General features: G+C 41.3%; 1 protein-coding gene across 8 annotated transcripts in view; it reads left to right on the top strand.

Moving 5' to 3' along the window:
- The window catches only part of LOC128693776 (uncharacterized), a 204,135-nt gene that overhangs the window by 68,765 nt on the left and 112,578 nt on the right, over positions 1-22,792 (top strand). For 4 of the 8 annotated variants that reach the window (XR_011392762.1, XM_070091158.1, XM_070091154.1 and 1 more), the window contains exon 1: positions 11,588-11,840. The exons of the other annotated variants lie outside the window; for them this stretch is intronic. The gene's annotated coding sequence lies outside the window, so the exon portion shown is untranslated. Of the gene's footprint in view, positions 1-11,587; positions 11,841-22,792 lie in introns of those variants that run through there. 8 annotated transcript variants of the gene reach the window in all.

The following is a 22,792-nucleotide window of genomic DNA, read 5'->3' as shown; positions in this document are numbered from 1 at the left end:
TAAAGGTTGGATGCCAACTCCTGTGCCGATTCATCATTATACTTGCTGCAGCGTTCGTCGTTATACTTCTTGCAGTGCTTATTATATCGGTTGCATTCTTCATTATACTTGCTGCAGTGTTATACCTGCTACAGTGTTTATCATTATACTTTCTGCAGTGCTTATTATACCTGTTGCAGTGAGTGCTCAAAATACCTGCTGCAGTTTTCACTACTATACCCTCTTCAGTGTTCATCAGTATACATGCTGCAGTTTAGAAATTGAAACCTGCGTCCTAAATGTCAAGTATACAGTAAAAACAGAGCTTCATTGAGGCAGACACTTTGAGGATATATTTTCCTCTTTATTAAAGGTATTACCTAGAGTTTACCTGGAGAGGGTTCCGGTGGTCAACACCCCCGTGGCTCGGTCTGAGACCAGGCCTCATGGTGGATCAGGGTTTGATCAACCAGGCTGTTACTGCTGGCCGCACGCAAGCTGACGTACGAACCACAGCCCGGTTGGTCAGGCACTGACTTTAGGTGCCTGCCCAGTGCCTTCTTAAAGACAGCCAGGGATCTATTGGTAATCCCTCCTTATGTATGCTGAGAGGCAATTGAACAGTCGGGGGCCCCGGACACTTATTGTGTTGTCTCTCAATGTATTCGTGGCGCCCCTGCTTTTCATCGGGAGAATGTTGCATCTCCTGCCGAGTCTTTTGCATTCATAGGGAGTGATTTTTATGTGCAGGTTTGGTACCAATCCCTCTAGGACCTTCAAGTGTATATTATCATGTATCTCGCCTGCGTTCCAGGGAATACAAATCAAGGACCTTCAACCGTTCCCAGCAATTTAGGTGCCTTATCGTACTTATGTATGCCGTGAAAGTTCTTTGTACATTCTCCAGGCCTGCAATGTCGCCAGCCTTGAAGGGGGCCGTTAGTGTACAGCAGTATTCCAGCCTAGAGAGCACAAGCGATTTGAAGAGAATCATCATGGGCTTGAAGTCCCTAGTTTTGAAGGTTCTCATTATCCATCCTGTCATTTTCTAGCAGATGTGGTCTTTGAAGGTGAGAAACTCTGACATTATCACTCCCAGATCCTTCACATTATTTTTTTGCTCTATTGTATGGTTAGAATTTGTCATATTCCCTGATACATTTTTAATTTTCTCAGGTTTCCCATATCTGAGTAGTTGAAATTTCTCCTCGTTGAATTTCATATTGTTATGTGTGGCCCAGTCGAAGATTTGGTTGATGTCCGCTTGGAGTCTTGCGGTGTCTTCGATGGAGGTCACTGCCATGGTAATCCAGGTGTCATGCGCAAAGGAAGACGCGAAGCTATGGCTCACATAGGATGAGGATGAGGAATAGAATGGGAGCAAGTACTGTGCCTTGTGGAACAGAGCTTTTTACCGTGGCTGCCTGGGACTTTACTCTGTTTACTATTACTCTTTGTGTTCTATATGTCAGGAAGTTATAGATCCATCTACCAATTTTTCCTGTTATTCCTTTATCACGCATTGTGTGTGCTATTACACCATGGTCACACTTGTCGAAACCTTTTGCAAAGTCTGTGTATCCTACATCTGTATTTTGTTTATCCTCTACAGCATCCAGGACCTTGTCATAGTGGTCCAGTAGCTGGGACAGGCAGGAGCGATTTGCTCTAAACCCGTGTTGCCCTGGGCTATGTAACTGATGGGTATCTAGGTGGTTGGCGATCTTGCTTCTTAGAACCTTCTCAAAGATTTTTATGATATGGGAGAATAGTGCTATCGGTCTGTAGTTCTTTGCAATTGCTTTACTGTCACTTTTGTAGAGTGGGGCTATGTCTATTGTTTTTAGTGTGTGGGATGACCCCGGTGTCCATGCTCCCTCTCCATAGAATGCTGAAGGCACACGATAGAGGCTTCTTGCAATTCTTGATGAACGCAACGTTCCATGAGTCTGGGCCTGGGACAGAGGGCATGGACTTGTCATTTATTGCCTTTTCAAAGTCTTTTGGAGTTAGGATAATATCCGAGATTTTTGAGATGACCATATTTTGGGTTTCGTTCATAAAGAATTCATTTGGATGGTCAACCCTTAGTCCGGGCAGTTCTTCAGGAGCTTTGTCAGCTTAGTCTGGGCAGCTCTTCAGGAGCTTTGTCAAGCCGTTACGGCATCTGTGTCCATTTATTTAACATTTGTTTTCTCACCTTGCACATCGATATGTGTTATACCACCTTTCTTTGCTTGTGATCATTACAAAAGAGCTTGCTAGAATGGATGTATGTTGATGACCTCTCTGCTTGATCTGGATCTTAAGAGCACAGAGAATCTCCTTTATTTCAGTGACACCTGAGTGCAACGTAACCTGTCCTACAGAGAGAGTTTCTATCCAGCCTTATTTAACATTCTACTCAATCTCTTGCTAAACTGTGCCCTTGCAACCCAGTCATTGCATGTTTAGAATTCCTCTTCATCTAGAAATTCACTCCACTAGATATACCAATACCTGATGTACTACCTAGGTTTAATCAGTTGAGAAAAAATACTTAATCTGTACCCAACGAGGTGGTGCAGTTCGCATTATGCAACTGCAAGATGGCACTCAGCTCTAATATGCAAGTATGTATTTATATGCAAACGTGTAGGAATATGTAGGATTTGTAATCTCTGTATTAGCAATCAGATTTGATTGCTAATACATGTTTCTACACCACGTATGAGGCACGTATCATAATTGGTACGAGGACGTCTTTTGCATTCATTACAAAACTGATTAATTATGCATTACCCTTTCTTGCTACATTATAGTGTCTGACAGAAGGCTTTAAGGGCTTTATTGAACAATAAAAATAGGATTATTTTCTGTTGATCAGGTATCACAAGAATATGAAAGTCATCATTGAATCAGAGAGCTCATACCTGGTGAGTGGGACTTCCACCCTCGAGAATGAATTAATATACTCCTTGCAATCAAGTGTTAGTAGGTACTAATACCTACATTGTTGCTCTATCAGCTTTAAATGTTCTTAGAGGTGTGTTCCAAGAGAGGAATTTCGAACAGCCAGCACGAAATCCCCGCATAAAGAATTCTTCCTACCAGGAAGCGAGCTGTTTTTCCCCGATACGTGTTGAACTCAATTGTATACATGCAAATAGGCAGCATCTGATCCCTCGCTCTCTTGAGCCTTGAACCTGACCTATCACTCTCCTGAACTCTGAACCATCTATGAAAAGTAATTTTAATAGTTTTATGACCTATGAAGATACAGATGGATACTTATCTCGTCAGGTTAAAAAAAACTGTTGCCCCATAGCTAACTTATGCTGATCTCCAGGATCTGAGGGACAAATGAAACAAAATTATGAAAAGACTAACTGTTTTTCTCTCAAACTGGCTTTCAGATGCATAATAGAGGTAATATTTCTACACTATAGGAAGGTTAGCATAGGCACCACTGTGACCACAAATGCAAGAAATATACCTAGTTGGATGAATCTTATTGTGGCTAGCTGGTCCAGTGGCTAACACGACGGTCTGGAGTTTTGAGACTCTCTGACCGCGGGTTCAAATCCCGCCCGTAGTATGGTTTGTTTGCAATCGTGTCATTACGATTTCGTGAGTCATCTTAACAAATATCTTAACTCTACCTGCTGTAACTCATTTCCGCTGTAACCTGCCTAATTAAAGGAACGCTTTCGGATATGTCCCGTGACCCAATCTGGTCTTTGTAACCTATTGACTTCTGAAGACACAATGGGTTGGAGCAACCCTCGCTTTATATCGGATTTAAACTGATTACCTTCCATTCCCGGGCCTTGAATGGCGGACCTTTTTTATCTGCTTCGTACACCCTTTAACGGAGATCTTTTGATGCAGGGAATTGAAACTGTTCTTCCCTTACTAGTTCTCTGTGAATATTAATAACAGTATGGTGTGTTAAGTCAAAATCAAACGTGTTAGGAGAAATAGCTAAATATTTTATATAATTTTTATTTTATAAATGTTCAAGCTCTTGTTATTATTATTATTATTATTATTATTATTATTATTATTATTATTGCTTTTACTTTTAATTTTGTGGCAAAATGCACTCTTCAAATACCTGTTACTGCTGTAACTTGCTCAGCAGGACGTTTGTGCCAAGTCCTTGTACCCACTGTGCGTCTTTATAATCCTTAAACTTTAACCTACAGGTTTAGCAACGAATTCTGGAGAAGGTTCGTACCGCATGTTGACTTTCACTCTTCAGAGTCGATCAGTTGTTATTGTTTTTCGTTTATTCCTCAGAAAAAGAATCGCCTGCCACTGGTGGTTATTATATGTTCCATGGTCCCGGGTCTTTTGGCGGTAAAACTGCAAAACGGTGGTGTTTAAGGCACATGTAATGGTGGAGGTGATTTAGTAGTAGTAAAATATTTTTGTTCGTCAGGAAACAGGACAAGTTTCACCTGACACGGATTTTTGATTAATTATAAACCATAAACTGTTAAGTTACTTGTAACTAGTGTTATGGCTTGCACCCCATTTAAAAAAAAAAATAGGGTACTGCTAGGTAGTGATCTTCAGATTGAGGGTGATGGGCGAGGAGGAGGGGACGAGAGGAAGAAACATGGGGGTAGATATTTAGCCATTTGAGCCGCGGCACGGCGACCGCTGCTTTACCAGTACCTACTGGACTTCGTGTAGGTGTATGACATGAGACGGCTTTAAGTTGTAGAGCTTCAGGTACAGTTGCCAATATCTTCACAGCTGCTGTTAGGCTAGTGAGAACATAAGTAGTGTGTACAAGGTTCTGGGTGCGGTCTTCGGTACGGTGATTTTAGTCACTACATAAAAGATATATACCGACTTGTTCACTGTGGAACATGTGCTATTCTTACGCTTTATGTAGTTGGAAATTTATTTGGGAAAAGATTTGTAAACTATTCTTACAACCTCTTCGTGGTTCATAGTCAATCATATTCCTGGTATATTTCTCACCTAATTATACCAACTTTTACTGTTATACCAATAATCCACAAAACGAAAGTGAAAACTGGACCACGTTTCAGTCAGACTCGGTCCAGTTTCAAGATTAGGTTAGGTTAGGTTCGTCAGGAAACAACTTTTACCTTCAACTCATCATTGTCATGAACGATGTTGTTTACACAATCAAGGACAAGACAACATATTGCTTGCATTACTCAAGGACAAGACAACATACTGTTTTCAAACTCAAAGCTAAGACAACATACTGTTTTCATACTCAAGGACGAGAAAACACTGTTTTCAAACTCAAGGACAAGACAACATACTGTTTTCATACTCAAGGACAAGACAACATACTGTTTTCATACTCAAGGACAAGACAACATACTGTTTTCATACTCAAGGACAAGACAACATACTGTTTTCATACTCAAGGACAAGACAACATACTGTTTTCATACTCAAGGACAAGACAACATACTGTTTTCATACTCAAGGACAAGACAACATACTGTTTTCATAAGGACAAGACATACTGTTTTCATACTCAAGGACAAGACAACATATTGTTTTCATACTCAAGGACAAGACAACATACTGTTTTCATACTCAAGGACAAGACAACATACTGTTTTCATACTCAAGGACAAGACAACATACTGTTTTCATACTCAAGGACAAGACAACATACTGTTTTCATACTCAAGGACAAGACAACATACTGTTTTCATACTCAAGGACAAGACAACATACTGTTTTCATACTCAAGGACAAGACAACATACTGTTTTCATACTCAAGGACAAGACAACATACTGTTTTCATAAGGACAAGACAACATACTGTTTTCATACTCAAGGACAAGACAACATACTGTTTTCATACTCAAGGACAAGACAACATACTGTTTTCATACTCAAGGACAAGACAACATACTGTTTTCATACTCAAGGACAAGACAACGTACTGTTTTCATACTCAAGGACAAGACAACATACTGTTTTCATACTCAAGAACAAGACAACATACTGTTTTCATACTCAAGGACAAGACAACATACTGTTTTCATACTCAAGAACAAGACATACTGTTTTCGTACTAGAGGAAAAGTTTGTCCAGTGAGTAAATTTTACTTGCAGCACAGGTCTTCTCTTTGTAGTGGAAGTGTCTTCAGTTTGAATGGGCTCTTGATCCAAGGAGTCAGTTAACTTCCTTTTCCTTGGATCAACCCTGATTACCTCTTGCTACTCAGGCACTTGCTGGCCAATCACTCCTCCCTGAAATTAATAACAATTGATAATTAATAATTATTGTCATCATCGTTGAGAAAGTGGAATAAGCATGACACAAGTTTTTAATAAGTTCATTTTATCATTTCCTGTGTCTTTCAAATATTCGTGAATTTGTTTTGGCCATTGGCTTGACTACCCTGCATGTACATGTGATCCATTGGCCAGTTATCCAGGAACATTTCCCCGTTGGTCAATTACCCAGGTACAGTGCCCCAATGGCGTGTTATCCAGGTACGGTGCCCCAGTGGCTTATCAAGATATGGTGCCCCAGTGGCTTATCAAGATATGGTGCCCCAGTGGCGTGTTATCCAGGTACGGTGCCCCAGTGGCGTGTTATCCAGGTACGGTGCCCCAGTGGCGTGTTATCCAGGTACCGTGCCCCAGTGGCGTGTTATCCAGGTACCGTGCCCCAGTGGCTTGTTATCCAGGTACGGTGCCCCAGTGGCGTGTTATCCAGGTACCGTGCCCCAGTGGCGTGTTATCCAGGTACGGTGCCCCAGTGGCGTGTTATCCAGGTACGGTGCCCCAGTGGCTTGTTATCCAGGTACGGTGCCCCAGTGGCGTGTTATCCAGGTACGGTGCCCCAGTGGCGTGTTATCCAGGTACGGTGCCCCAGTGGCGTGTTATCCAGGTACGGTGCCCCAGTGGCGTGTTATCCAGGTACGGTGCCCCAGTGGCTTGTTATCCAGGTACGGTGCCCCAGTGGCGTGTTATCCAGGTACGGTGCCCCAGTGGCTTGTTATCCAGGTACGGTGCCCCAGTGGCGTGTTATCCAGGTACGGTGCCCCAGTGGCTTGTTATCCAGGTACGGTGCCCCAGTGGCTTGTTATCCAGGTACGGTGCCCCAGTGGCTTGTTATCCAGGTACGGTGCCCCAGTGGCGTGTTATCCAGGTACGGTGCCCCAGTGGCTTGTTATCCAGGTACGGTGCCCCAGTGGCTTGTTATCCAGGTACGGTGCCCCAGTGGCTTGTTATCCAGGTACGGTGCCCCAGTGGCTTGTTATCCAGGTACGGTGCCCCAGTGGCTTGTTATCCAGGTACGGTGCCCCAGTGGCTTGTTATCCAGGTAAAGCACCCTGATGGCCTTTTATACAGGGCCAACTCGTTGATCTGTTATCAAAGTGTTGTTACGAAACGAAAAGACAGGAAACGGAAACAGCTGCCATGTGATTTGCGGCAAATCAGAATATACTGGTAGCAAATGTCCCGTGGTCATTACAGTCCACATTAGGGGGAAATTTTCTTAGCAGTTCGTGACAAACTACTTGTATGTCTTATTTTTGGAAAGTTCCCCTCATCTTTATCTTTTTAGCAGCGGAAGTATTATAGTTATATCCGTAGGAGTAGTAGTAATAGTTTAAGTAGTTGTATTGGTAGTAATGATAGCAGCCAGGGTCAGCAGGTATTCACTGGTGAAACTCCTGCTCCTGCTGGGCGCTGAGATACTTGCTGGCATGTATTAAAGCATGTACGTATGCAGCATAATGATAGTGTTCCTTAACCCTCTCGCAGATAGCTCAGGTAAAGCCTTCACACTCGACGATCTCGAAATATTTTCCCAGCTTTCTTTGTGGGAGTACATAAAAACACAAACTCGAAGAAGGTGGGACGGAGCGAGCACGAACACACACATGGAAGAGGGAGAGAGGACCTAGTAGCAGTCAGTGAAGAGGTGGGGCCAGGAGCTGTGAATCGACCCCTGCAACCACATATAGGCGAGTACACACACACACACACACACACACACACACACACACACACACACACACACACACACAAAAGCTAGCGAGAAAAATGTAAACATAAGAGAACAGAAACAGGCTAAAGGAAGAGCTCATAGATTGTCAAATTAATGGCTACTGGAGTTCGACTCAAACAAGAGTAAGGTCATGAAAATTGGGAAGCAGGGGAGAATACCAGGGTGAAACGTGAAAAACTGCAAACATCACGTCCAACATAACCCCTGATGTGCACATAATCGAGTAACTTCTGCATTATTTGCGATGTTAGTTGATATAACACAGAGAATAGTTGGGTATAGCTTCAGAGAAACAGATTTATAAGAGGCAAATAATACGGGATTACTGGATGACAAATTTCTTCGTACTGATCAAGTAATTTTTATTACAGAATGGCGGAAATAAAGCAGGAGAAAAAGGCTAGGGTAGACCGTATCGTTTTCGACTTTAAGAAAGCCTTGAGACACTGTTATAAAAGAGACTGTTGTATAATTTGGAGGAGCAGTGAGCTATGAACGTCACACTGGTACATCATCCAACGTCACCACTAGCAGTGACCTATGAACGTCACACTGGTACATCATCCAACGTCACCACTAGCCGTGGCGATGTACCATGTACATGTTAATTACCACATTTACACAGCCACGCATGCACAGAAAACACCTATATAGTTAGTTTTGTATCCCCACCTCCACATCCGCTGCCACAGCCTCAGAAACCATAGAAAAACAGTCCCTTCCTTACACACAGCTTTAACCACACCCACAATTTCGAAGGTACTCGATGTTCATCACATTTCTGATCTCGTATAAAAAATGAAAAGTTGATTATCTTCCTCGTTGTGCAGCGCCGAGTCACGCCATGTCGTGGCTTCTATTTCTACACATTTTCTAAATAACCAAAGGTTACCCGAAAGCTTTTCAATACATGAGCCTCAGTGATCTAACATAATTCACAAATTCCCTCTTCATTTAAGTAATTAAGGTAATTTGGTAATATGTTCAGGTGTCCACGGAATCAGTCAGAACCTGCTCTAAGAACAAGGATGCCAGTTTAAAACTTTAAATACTGAGTGTTGGATATTTTATGACGAGGACCTATCACTTCGATCACGGCAGCTGATTCTCTTTGATCGCAAACGCGTACAAACCCGTGCAAGGTCAATGGATTGTTTCATTGATTGCTTCTCATTCCCTAGGCGCTGCATAACCCCAACGAATTTAGCGCTTCCCAATGATTATACTACTACAATTCTACTATACTATTGCTACCATTCTACTATTATTCTATTAATATTTCTATTACTACTGCTACTAAATAACCCCCAAAAGACCGTGAACCTGGTCTCTTGAGTACGGTTACTGAACCCTTTGAGATGGATAATAACTTAACTACTACCCTGTTTGCCCTCCGTTCTTCGCACCCCCTTCCCTTGCGTCTACCTTTAAACTTGTGTGTTATTGCTGTTAAAGGAAGCTGGGTAATTTGTAACAGATATATTTTATTTTTTGTGCAGTTTTTAGCTCTTTGACATGACAAGAGGTGCAGTGTTGCCTGCCTTGCGGGATAACCCGATTTGGACAGTTCACGGTAAAAGTGGTCGACTTGTGGTGTTATTTTTCAGTGACGGCCCGACCTTTTGTAGTGCAAATCATGTTTTTTTTTTTTTGGATGATGAGGTGTTATATGCTTAGGGCAGGTACGTACGTCCCTTCGAGAGAGGCTTCTTAATGACGGCGAGGGGCTCTTGATCTAAGGAATTCGACTTGTGCTCTTCTTCCTTGGGTCAATCTTGAAAGCCTCCCATTTCCCCCAAGAGTTGTATGACCCCTATGGGTCTAGCGCTTTTCCATGAAGGTAATTTTAGTGTGTGTGTGTGTGTGTGTGTGTGTGTGTTTTAATCGTGTTGAAGTGCAAACTACAGAAGATGCCTCTCTTCATAAGATACTCGTGTTTACATGCATTGCATACAGGAAATTTTTACAATGCAAAACAGATTTCCATTTCCCCGACGCTTGTTTTGCTTATATATATATATATATATATATATATATATATATATATATATATATATATATATATATATATATATATATATATATATATATGTGTGTGTGTGTGTGAGTGCAGGAAATTCATGATCTGTGATACATTGTGCTATTGTATTCATGTTTATGTTTTTCTGTAAATGTATTCTGTTCATTAATAAATGTTCACATAGAATATTAAATATAGGGGGTGGTAGGAGAAGAAAATATTCAAACAGCTCCGGGGAGAACCTTGAGTTTTCCCTGAGGTACGTTTATTGTCTTCTCTGAGGATGAGGGTCCCCAGTCCAGCTATAGAGGTGGTACTTCCCTATATATATATATATATATATATATATATATATATATATATATATATATATATATATATATATATATATATATATATTATACATGCCTGGTTATGTGCAGTATGTACAAAACATTCAAATATGTATTCACATATTTCATTTTAAGTGAAACTACCTATGTTGTGCTTTTTAAAGGCAGATACAATGATCTTCAGTAGCAACTTTTAGGTTTCTTATGGCTGGGTTAGTTTATTATTGGTTAGGTTAGATTATGATATGATAATGTTAGGATCTTAAGTTAGATTACATTTCGTTGTTCAGTTTGATTTCGCTAGACTATGATAGGTTCATTTCCCCCTGGTGAGAGTGCAAACAAGGCATTTATTTTGTGAAAACGTTTCGTCCACCTGGGAACAAAACGTCCTCACAATAAAATACCGTAACCCGAATTGTCTAGTTTTCTCACTGTTGGCATACACTAGAAATGTTCTCCCGTTGACTTGTTATCTTTAAAAACGTTCCCAGTTCATTCTGCCAAAGAGTCCGCTAACGCTTTTGTTATTACAGGGTGCATTACAGCGTGCATTGCGTGAAAGGTGGTTCATATAATTTAGCAAATTATAACAGGGCGAAAGAGGAGGAAAAAGATCATTAAAGAACTCCCACTAATTATCTCAAACGTCTGTGGTAGGCAACAGGAAGCAGCGGTTTGGGACAGGTTGCCGGGTGAATCTTTTATGTATTCCCTACGTGTCCCATGCTCGGCGTGTCCCATGCTCGGCGTGTCCCATGCTCGGCGTGTCCCATGCTCGGCGTGTCCCGTACTCGTTTATTATACGTAACGTGTGATACGTACAATGTCTAACACCGGTACATCTGCGTTAGGAAGCGTACGTAGTGTCTTGACGCCACGGTCCGCACCGTATCCTACGCCACGGAACGCTGTCATACGCTGAATTTTGGGACTGTCATGATGATGCTGATGAGGAAAAGGACAGGGTCAGTGGGAGCCCTACAACAAGCGCTGCAATGTACGACTATTCGTGGAAGCAAAGGAGAGATTGGAGGTTATTGGTAAACCATACACACAGTTATGCATCACTTCCTTTTATTATTTTCCTTTCTCTTTATTACCTCTCTGTTCGAAGATTCAACAAAACAAAAAAATCGATTTTGTTGTTGTTTCTCAGCGCGAGGTATGTTTGGAGGAGGGAGAGAGGGCCAGGGAGTGAGCATACCGGACGCCACCTCAGCACCAACACGCACCCAGCTGATCCATTCACTTAGTGACTCACGAAATCTCGTAGTGTAAGGGAGTGGGTGAGGGCAAACAGACAGCTGTTGCTCGATCTGGACACTCATTAGTGACAGTCTTAGGAAAACGTTGTTAGATAAGAGACTTGGGTGCTTACACCCGCTGTTCAATAACTTCCACTCCCTGCCTCTACGTCAAGTGTTCTACCACAGAACAGCTGGAATACTGAACTATTAAACTGGACATTGGCACATTACGCGCTACCACAGTAAGGTGAGGCATTGAACATTTAATGAAAATAATAATAAATATAATAATAATTTCCAATAATATGTATATGATACAAATATTTCTTACAAGGAAACGTCCATACTTATACAAGGCCTTAATTAAGAGTTGTTTTTAATACATTACATTCCTTTAGGCTGTCTGGCCCATGTGGGTTTAGCGCTTAGTTCTGATTGTAAAAATGGTAATACGTTCCTTTCAGGGGTTCCACTATGGTAGTGAATAGCTGTTTATAAAAGGAATCGGTTCTAATTACCCTATTTTACGATCACATCACTGCGCTGTATGACCCTTGTGGGTTTAGCGCTTCTATATTATAATACGATCACGCCTGATTACTGCCCATTACAGGAGGTAATAAATTACGAGCATAGCATTTCTCTATAAGTAACAGTAATCATAATATAATTATAGTAATTACGATCATTACGCACGTCAAACGCTAAATATATATAAACAACTATTTTTGTATCGACCATTTTGAAGAAATGAACAGCATCACGCGCATGTAATAAAATATTTAGACTGTGAATTACACCACCAGAATCATTGATTTGAATTTTCAGATAAGGTATTAAGTATTTCAGACTTTAATATCTTTCACGTATTTTTACTTTATTGTTATTAATAATGTGAGTGCGTACGTTGTTTTCATGAAAATGGTGATGTTTGGAGAGATTATTGTTAACAGTTGTTGTCACTGTTGTTACTTCCCCAGGTGATATCATTAACCAGGTGTTGGTAATGTGCTCGTGTCTATTTGTCCCAATCCCTCTCTTCCTCTCACTCTCTCCTGTCCTCTTCCCCTCTGTCGTCTCTGCCCTCTTCCTCTCTGTCGTCTCTGTCCTCTTCCCCTCTCTCGTCTGTCCTCTTCCCCTCTCTCGTCTGTCCTCTTTCCCTTTCGTCTGTCCTTGTCCCCTCTCTCGTCTGTCCTTGTCCCCTCTCTCGTCTGTCCTCGTCCCCTCTCTCGTCTGTCCTCGTCCCCTCTCTCGTCTGTCCTCGTCCCCTCTCTCGTCTGTCCTCGTCCCCTCTCTCGTCTGTCCTCGTCCCCTCTCTCGTCTGTCCTCGTCCCCTCTCTCGTCTGTCCTCGTCCCCTCTCTCGTCTGTCCTCGTCCCCTCTCTCGTCTGTCCTCGTCCCCTCTCTCGTCTGTCCTCGTCCCCTCTCTCGTCTGTTCTCGTCCCCTCTCGGCTGTCATCTTCCCCTCTGTCCTCTTGCTCTGTCCTTTTCCCTCTGTCCTTTTCCCTTCTCCCGTATTCCCCTCATTCCTCTCACTCCTCTTCCCCTATCTCCCCCCCCTCGTCTTCCTCTCCCTCTCATATTCCAGCAGTTACAGGGGCTTCATCTAAAGAACTGGTGCTGCCTTTCCCTCTGATTAAACCTGATTACCTTATTTACCAAAGTTTCTTATAATTCACTGTAGTTAGAAGTACATTTTGTTGGACTGGATTGAGATGTATTGCACTGGGTTAGATTTTGGTGGGTTGGTTTGGGTTGGGTTAGGTCTTTTAAAAACTTATGTAACGAAAATACGTAAATTAAAAAAAAAAAAAAAAAAAAAAAAGGCTTTTGTACGTCTGGTAATACGGTGGCCGACTGTAATCAGGAAACGTTCAGATATGTGCGATTATTACTTGTAGTGCCCAGCCAAGGGGAAGGGGAGGAAATGCCTTGATGCCAGTGAGGGAGCTCTCGATCAAAGGAAATGGACCTGTCCTCCCTTTCTTTGGATCGAGTCTGATTACCTTCATTTTCCTAGGCGATATTGTGTTCTTCGGTTTTAGCGCAACCCCCTAGGAATATAATATTTCATAATATATTACTCAGCATTGTCCGGGATTAAAGTGTGGGAGAAGTAACAAGTTTTCGTCAAAAAGATAAAAATAAGTTACGCATCGTACAAATTTGTAAAAATAAAAAAAAAATCTGGAGCCTAGGTAAGATGCTCTTTGTCTTACTCAGTTGTCTGACACAGGACTGAGGAAGCCATTCCGGATGTATCGTTCCTCCTTCAAATATCTTGATACTGTGCATGTCATATTTCATGTGGAGTTTACCTGGAGAGTGTTTAGAGAATAAATGCCCCTGTAGCTCGGTCCCAGACCAACCCTCCCAGTAGATGGCTTGATGAACCAGTCCATCGTCTGTGGTGTTGATCGTTTGTTAGTGATAACACTCGGTCTGATATTCTCTGCAGTTTATCCTGAAATCAAGTATTTTTATATTTATAGGAAAGCACTAAACCCATTCTACAGCACCTGTGGAATGGGAAGTAATCAGGACTAACACAAAGATGTTGAAGGTTTCTCAAATTCTTAGCATAGTCTTTCACTAGTACCAAAGCATTCTCGGTGGTGGGAGATAAGGGTTGACAATATGGTGCTGGCATAGATGGGCCACTGGAAATGTCAGTGCCGTATAGCCCTTGTGGGTTAAGCGCTTATCTCTGATTGTAGTAGTAGTAGTAATAATACTGGTAAGATGGAGGGCCTTACCTACCCAAGTCGAGGTTAACCTTCCCAGGTCAGGGTCACGTGACACGTCTGACTCGCGAAGAACATGGTACTTAACTGAAAATATTTACCCACATTATTATAAATTTACTTATGAAGCGTTAAACCTTTGTTTGTCAAAGAGCGCAGAAGTAATAGAAGCTTAAATATCGTCCGCTACTCATGCGACATACTTTGCCTAATAAAATATATACACCGGTTAGTAAGAGAGAGGTGAAGACATAGGCGACGGTAGAACAAGTAAATAGCTGGACGATACACATGTACAACAGTTGCATTTTTTTTAGACTGAACCCTAGAACACTTGGAAAACTTTTGGTATAGATGCAGCTCAGTTTCTCAAATTGCTAGCGATACTAGTGTCAAGGGCTGGAGTGGTCACTATAGTTCAGAGGTGATGATTAACATGGCCCTTCCAGGAAGTTTAATTTATTCGTCAGGAAAGAAATTTTGGAACGTGTCTTTGTGATAATGACAGACTCTTTGAGTAGTCCGATAATAAGACAGGGGGCGAGGCAGCAGCGACCACTGGCTTACCCGAGCTACACTCACTGCTGTATGAAGCCTGAAATGTACTCTGATCGTACCTAAGTTGTGGTGTGAAGATGCTGCAACGAGGAATCTTGTCACTTCTCATAGCGTGATGTCTTTGCAGCAAATAAATTACCTGACGACGCAAGAAAAGACCGCCAAATAAATTTTTTAAAAAAAAAAAAAAAAAAAAAAAAGACACCAGGAACATCCAAAGCTATTTCTGGTCTGTCTTCTAATAGTCTCTTCGCCTAACTTATCTTCTGGCATTTTCTTCTACTGACCTATTTTCTGGCTATCTCACTTTCTTAATTGTGACTTGAAATGGTTCTCTACAGATCATAACGTTCAGTGTCGTCTCCAGTTTTTGGGTTGGTTGTGAATTGTTTGTCACAATATTGTAATTTCCTCTTCGACGTCAGGATAATTTACAAAAGTTAATGGTTCCAAAACTAGCTGGTGCAATTCAGTATGGAGAACGCAAAATAGTCACGGAGAAACGAAACAACTTCACCATTTATAAACAAAATAATATGGATCCCGGTGAAAATCGGTGCGAAAAAGATATTTAACTCCGGTCAACGGGAATGTGAAACCCTGACAACAGCGCACCAGTGTTAGCAGTAAAACAGCTAGACTCTGATTTTATAACAGGAAGTGTAAATAACAAGTCCCAAGGTTATAACAGAATTGTATATATCGTTAGTAAGGCCTCGTTTGGATTATGTAGCATATTTCTGATTTTCCCTATTACAGAATGAGCATAAATGCATTTATGAACTTGAAAAATAAGAGCTGTATTTTTTTTTAATCGCCGAAATTCTCCCGGCAAGGTCCTTTTCCAAGTGGTGGACCGGCTTTGGCTCCCTATCTAGGGAATGTCTGAGACCTAAGTCTCCCATGGGAGGAGGCACAAGTACCCCCTCATCGCTGGGACCAACTGTCCCCAGGCCTAGCCACATTCCCCGCCCTCACGGGGCTCGTAGGGAGAAGCTAGTCCTCTCTGATCCGCCATCCCCGCCCCAAGGGGGCTAATAGGAATGGCAGTCTTGTAAGCTGCAAGCTCTGGCTCAGGCACCTACCCTGCTCTGGAAGAGCTGAGCATGGTGTCGATGATCAAGCGTTGTAGGAGGACTGCTGGTCCTTCAAGGCAGAATGAATTCTCAAATACTCATTCTCAACGTTCTTCATAAAAATATTTTTATATAAATATTTAAAGAAAGCTTAGAATTAATCCTCTATATAAGGAGTCTTTTTTTTTTAAGATATACTAAGAGTAGCAAAAATACTTGCAGGTCAGGACTTCTACTGAAGGTAACGTTTCGCCACGGGTGGCTTCTCCATTAAGAATGAAGAAGCCACTCGTGGCGAAACGTTTTCTTTAATAAATGTCCTAAATTGTACATAAGTGTCTGTTCCCACATCTTGTCGGTATCAGCATACCATATATTTTGTGAACTTATTCTTTGAAAGGCGTAAAGGTAATATGGATATGACTAGTATATAAACAGAAAATAGAACTAAATAAAAGAGACAAATATGGTGTATAAAATATTTAACCAAACTTGTATCAGAATACTAAATAGGATAAATTTAGAATGTTGGGACGTGGTAAATCATTGATTTCATTATGTATTTCACCCGGAGGTACACACTAAGCAACGTCATAGATCATAGTGTAGTTTTAAAAATGATAGATAAATACTAGAAAGAGTTCTTGGTCGAGTAGATCTCCTGGGTACAGGTGGAATAAAATCACACACATATGAGACATACAAACAGTACTGAAATATTAACGTTACTCTTTCCCTTGGGCACTAAGCGTAATAAAATCTTGAGCTATAACAAAGTTTGGTGCCCAAGCGGAACGTCATCTATTTCCATACTACCTGAGTCCCCCCAGTGCTGCATGGTTCAGTAAGTGTTGTCCCCAGTGCTGCATGGTTCAGTAAGTGTTGTCCCCAGTGCTGTATGGTTCAGTAAGTGTTGTCCCCAGTGCTGTATGGTTCAGTAAGTGTTGTCCCCAGTGCTGTATGGTTCAGTAAGTGTTGTCCCTAGTTCTGCATGGTTCAGTAAGTGTTGTCCCCAGTGCTGTATGGTTCAGTAAGTGTTGTCCTCAGTGCTGTATGGTTCAGTAAGTGTTGTCCCCAGTGCTGTATGGTTCAGTAAGTGTTGTCCCCAGTGCTGTATGGTTCAGTAAGTGTTGTCCCTAGTTTTGCATGGTTCAGTAAGTGTTCCGTAACCCTCCTTCGTTCTTATTCACTCATCAATAATAATGAATAATTCGACATTTATATGGAGGAATCACTTCTAGTGGTGACTGTTGAACCTCACCCACGGAGACTGTTAGATTAGGTAAGGTTCAGGAAACAGAACAAGTGCTTTCTGACGCGGGTCTAAGATGATGACCTGCCGTTGGAGCTTTTGGTCATCTGACCGAGGTCTACCGCTGGCTTGCCGATCCACCCCTTTAAAAATTATGGTCCTAGTTATAACCATTACTTTTTACCTACGGACGATAATAAACTTTATTACTTTTATATACTCTTCCTAAATTTGGTTTTACCATTGCTAGTTCGGGCTTGGATATATATTTTCTGCGCCCTATTTATATTGCTATTTGCACATCAGAATGGTGTAGATGAATGGTTCAGAGAACCGACATGTTGTTGAATTAGACACGTGCAACTCTTGGGTATCTTTATTGAGGAAACGTTTCGCCACACAGTGGCTTCATCAGTCCATACAAAGGAGAATCTTGAAGAACAGGAGGTTATTGAGGTAATCAGTCCCTCAGCCTTTAGTCGATGTGGTCAGTCCATCAGTCTTGAATAGAATCGACTCAAAGCTGAGGGACTGATTACCTCATTCTCCTCCTGTTCTTCAAGATTCTCCTTTGTATGGACTGATGAAGCCACTGTGTGGCGAAACGTTTCCTTAATAAAGATACCCAAGAGTTGCACACGTGTCTAATTCAACATCAGAATGGTATTCTTCCTTTGGGTAGTGGCTTGATAAAGCTCCTGGAGAGCGAAACGTTGCTACAATAAATGTCACATTAGTTGCACTTGTGTCCTTTTACTTTACTTATTACAGTTTTAAAAATATTATATAGTTACATACAGGAATAAAGTTGAGAGTAGAACATTATAATTTTATTATTATTATTACTGAAAGTCTCTAAACTCGTTTGAACCTGGGGAATGGTTGGCCCATCAGGATTTATCCAATATTGAGTTCTTCTACAGTAGAACCTGCCTACATCGGCTAGTAGAATTCCTCTTACTGTTTTTTTTTTAATTGTAGATATATGTACCTAAATAAACTCCATAATAAAAATAAAAGTAATGCAAGATTTGAGTGACGAAAAGTGGCCAAGCAAGACTGCTTCCGGGGTAAAAGTTTGGACTGCAATGATTTAGTTTTTGGTCAGTGAGAAACAGGAGCCGCAGCGGCAGACACTTCCTATTTTACTGAGAGTCACTGAAGATGTGGCATCCATTTCTTTTATGTTTGGGATAGGATTTCCTGAGAAACACTGATTACCAAGCTATAGTAATTCTAGGTATGCTGGAAGGAAACTTTCAAACTCCTGTAGCTGATAAACTCTTGCTAAAATGTTTGACGATGTATTCCCAGCTAAGGGTGACAGATTTGAAAACCTCTTATGAACCCCATCCAGCGTGATGGAATAAAACGGTAAAACATAGCTAGCTTTTGTTCCCACTATGTAATTATCATTAGACTAAGACAGCAGCACACTGTTGATGTATCCAATTTAAAAAAAAAAGTGGCACTCTTAGGGGAAACTTTCATATATATATCCTTCAGGGTGCTCTAAATTATGCTCTTTGTGTTGGGTCATCCACATTCTTTAACATAAGTCACTAGATGCAGATCTTGCTAACCTTCGAATTAAATATCTAAACAACATAGAGGTTTAAGGTGTTGCGCAGAGAAAGTTGGATTGACTAGGTGGGTGGAAGGTGTTGCAAGTAGTGAGCGGTGATGGGAAGGGGGGGAAGACGAGGAAACAGGTGTTGTATTGACTTTATGTGGAAAGGAGGTAGTGAGAAGAGAGGACGTGCCTAGATTTGTTTAGGGAAACATTAGAAAGTGACTTATAACTCAGTGGTAGAGCTCTCATCTCACGTATGCAGAGACCTGGGTTTATTTCCCAGGCGAGAAGTGTATGCTTTACAAAATCCATAGTTTTATCAAATATTATCTTGCAGAGAATGCTAGGTCAACTTATTGATACCTTTCTAGCATCTAGCCTGTGTATAGCCTGTAACATTGGAAGTTTTATTCCTTAGCTCACGTGAGCTGAACCAGTCATCTTTGAAAACCTTTTTCAAAATGGGTTTTCATAATAAGTTTATAACTGGGATAGAGTATGAGAAATTTAATAATTACAAAAATTACATCTAGGGTAATTATTGTGTGTTGAAATTAACATAAGCTGGGATTATAGCTTCCTGCACACATCTCGGTGCAGAAACTGAATTTAAATAGTTAACATATACCTTGTATCTCTGATGTCTGTACATGTATAGTGCTTAACTTTAACGATATCCTTAGGCTCGTTTTCTTTATGTATCAGGTACTAGCAGATGTTAACTGTGCCTGAGGGCATAGTTAATATCTACTAGTACTTTATATATAGTGTATAATGCTCTAAAGCATCATATTTTCGTTATAGCTACTAACGAAAATAATTGAAATGTATTAAATGCATAGTTAATGTACATGAATGCATAAATGTGCATTTACCTGAAGGTACAGCAGTGGGCAAGGCTCTTTACAACTCTTGCCCCCCTTGTTTACCTATCAGCAATTAAGTACCTGGGTGTTGACTGATGTGGGTCGCATCCTGGAGATAAGAGAGAGGGGGAAGGGTGATGGTGTTTAATAGCCAAATAAGGCTGTGCTCTAAAATGAGCTGAAGAAGGATATCAGCTCTTATTCTGTAAATTCAGCTTTATAGACGAAGGCCGGAGTGCAGATGTGTTATGAGTCAGGCAGGACGGGCAGGTGTGACGTCTGTCGATCTAACCTTCCTCAAAATGTCACTTACTCCTAGAGTCAGTTAATGTCTTTGGGATGAACCTTATCAAGGTTTATTTACTATTAACTTGGTTTAATATTAATCGTTGTGCTGAAGGTATTGGAACTTTTTCAAGAGATGTTTGTCTGAAAAAAGTAAACGCTAGCGGTAAATTAACATCACTCCTCCCTTGTATGTTTGTGTACACTACCGTTACAAGGTTGCCAACTTCGACATTTACAGTTGCTGGGGGTCATGGAAAGAGTCTACAGTAGCCACTTTCATCCCTCTACTTGTACAAATTTTCTTTATGGGATCTCAGGACTCGTGCATTATTACTGTGTATATGCCTCTCGGATGAGCTTCATTGCTTATTTCAGGAACTAGAATATTCTTGATGTTAATGACCACTTCAAATGCAGCTTTATTCACCTACATTCAGTCAATAGGCCTTAAACGTACATTCAGTCAATAGGCCTTAAACGTAACGAACTTATTTGGCACAATGGGGTTTGCTAATTTCCCACAAAAATTAAAAATCATACTAATTTTAGCTGGGAGGCTAATACAGATCACGGCCTACAGTGCAACGAGGAATTATGGCCTATTTCTTTTTTTTAAGTGGTTGGCTATTAAGCCTACTGAAGGCTTCGGTCAAATCACCAAAATCTTCACGAAGTGGATGTCATCTTATGACAGACCTATAACAAAAAGAATTTTTCCGTACCATGATTTTTTTTCCGGTTTCTCCTAATAACTCAATAACACCGCCATTTCCGACGAAGCAGCGCCTGATGTTTGCAGCTTCTGCACGGCATAGTGATGCAACACTGTTCTTCACAGGATTGTCATACTCTTCAAATGCTCTCTCATCGGGAGTCGTGAAAGTGCTGCCGGACCGCGATTTTGACTGTTTTGTGTAACCTACGCAGTAACACGCACTTGGGTCTTATGAGAGGAAGGAAGATGACGTTCTCTGATTATTTTCCCCTCTCACGATGATATGAATATAAGAAAAGTGTAATATAAGAAAATAAAACAAAAATGAGCACAACTAACCACAGAGGCTGTCCACCGTCTCAAACCTCGTGTTTGCCACATACAATCATCTCCAAACACACACTGGAGACGCAAGACAACACAAACAGAATGCCAGGTGAACATGAAAGTGTCTTTCACTGCTTCTCTCATCCCTCCCTCCCCTCCGCCTATTTTTCTTTCCTTCTAACCCTTCCGCCCTACCCTTAGAGCTCTCTCCCGTGCCTATTCGAGCCCTGTCCCCACAACCCTCAACTGAATGCCGTTCCCTCACCCCCATGCTGCATGACCCTTGTCGGTTTAGCGCTTTCTTTGATTATAATAATAATCCCTCACCCCCCACCCCCCCACTGCCCGCTTGCCTTCCTCCATCTCTTTTGTGAAGTGTAGACGAGCAAGGGACGACAGGTACACTTCCGCAGCTCAACATAAGCACAGGTAATTGGTTTATCCTCTCCCGCATTTGTTGGCTGCGTCCCAGCTCCTGGAGTCAACAGTCTTTACAAGATTGCTATACTGTACTGAGTTTTTTGTATATTTACCTTGCATCAGTTTCTTAGTTTTCTGTATCTCTGCAAATGCTATTTTCTTAACAAACCTAAGGACGGTTACATTAGAATTGGTTAGAGTACTTAAACCCATACACACACCTGTGGAGACAAAGAACGTCTTCTATGGAGACAAAAAGGGGAATGTATGAGAGTATAATGATACGAACACTCTTATATAGGTGTGAAGAATGGCTGGTGAATGTTGCAGCGAGGAGGAGGCTGGAGGCAGTGGAGATGTGTCTGAGGGCAATGTGTGGTGTAAATATTATGCAAAGACTTCGTAGCCTGGAGATTAGGAGAAGCGAGATTACTAAAAGTATCATCCAGAGGGCTGAAGAGGGGTTGTTTAGGTGGTTCGGACATTTAGATTGGATGGAAAAAAATAAGGTGACTTGTAGGGTGTATAATTCAGTAGTGGAGGGAAGGTGGGGTAGGAGCCATCATGGGAAAGATTAGAGGGAGGGGAGTAAAGGAGGTTTTGTGTGCGAGAGGCTTAGACTTCCAGCAAGCGAGTGTGAGAGTATTAGATAGGAGTGGAGGAAACTAGTTTTCTTGAATTGTGTTGTTGGAGTGTGAGCAAAGTAACATGAAGGGATTCAGGGAACCCGGTTAGCCGGACTTAAATTCATCAATCTTGATCAAGATTGATGGACTAAACACGTCGACTCATGGCTCAGGGACTGATTACCTCAATTTTTTTCTCCTGTTCCACCATTCTTCTCTTATCTGTACCGGACTGATGGAGCCACTTGTTAACGAAAAGCTTCCATAGGGTCCCAGATCACCAACTTGTTTGTTCTCTGAACCATTTATCTACTATAACAAGTACTACTTCTAGTGCTATAACTATATGTACTATTTCTACAACTACTAGTACTCCTACTAATTGTACTACTACTACCACTATCACATCAGAGCAAGAACTCGTAACGCTTGAATGTTATTGGTAAAATTCATATTAAGGAAAGATGTAGGTCATCTTTAGTTTCACACCAACTCATGAAAAAATTATTACTACATATTGCCAAGTAGCATCAAAAATGGAAAAACTAGAGCGAATTATAAAAATGCGTCAGGCACACGAATTAAAATAAATGGGCATAAATAAATTGCCTCGCATGAGCAAGTAGGCCGGCTAAGTGTTGCTCAAGTTTTGCTCCCATCTCCAAAACCTTTCACGAAGAGACTAAAAATTAGAAAGTTCCTGGGTGATTCCCACGATAAAGAAATCGATTTAAGATTTCTGATTTTTCATGCCC

Source organism: Cherax quadricarinatus, chromosome 34 (assembly GCF_038502225.1).
Source record: "Cherax quadricarinatus isolate ZL_2023a chromosome 34, ASM3850222v1, whole genome shotgun sequence".
In the NCBI taxonomy this organism is placed as follows: Eukaryota; Metazoa; Arthropoda; class Malacostraca; order Decapoda; family Parastacidae; genus Cherax; species Cherax quadricarinatus.
The sequence above is the reverse complement of the archived record's forward strand: the minus strand, read 5'-3'. Positions and strand labels throughout refer to the sequence as shown.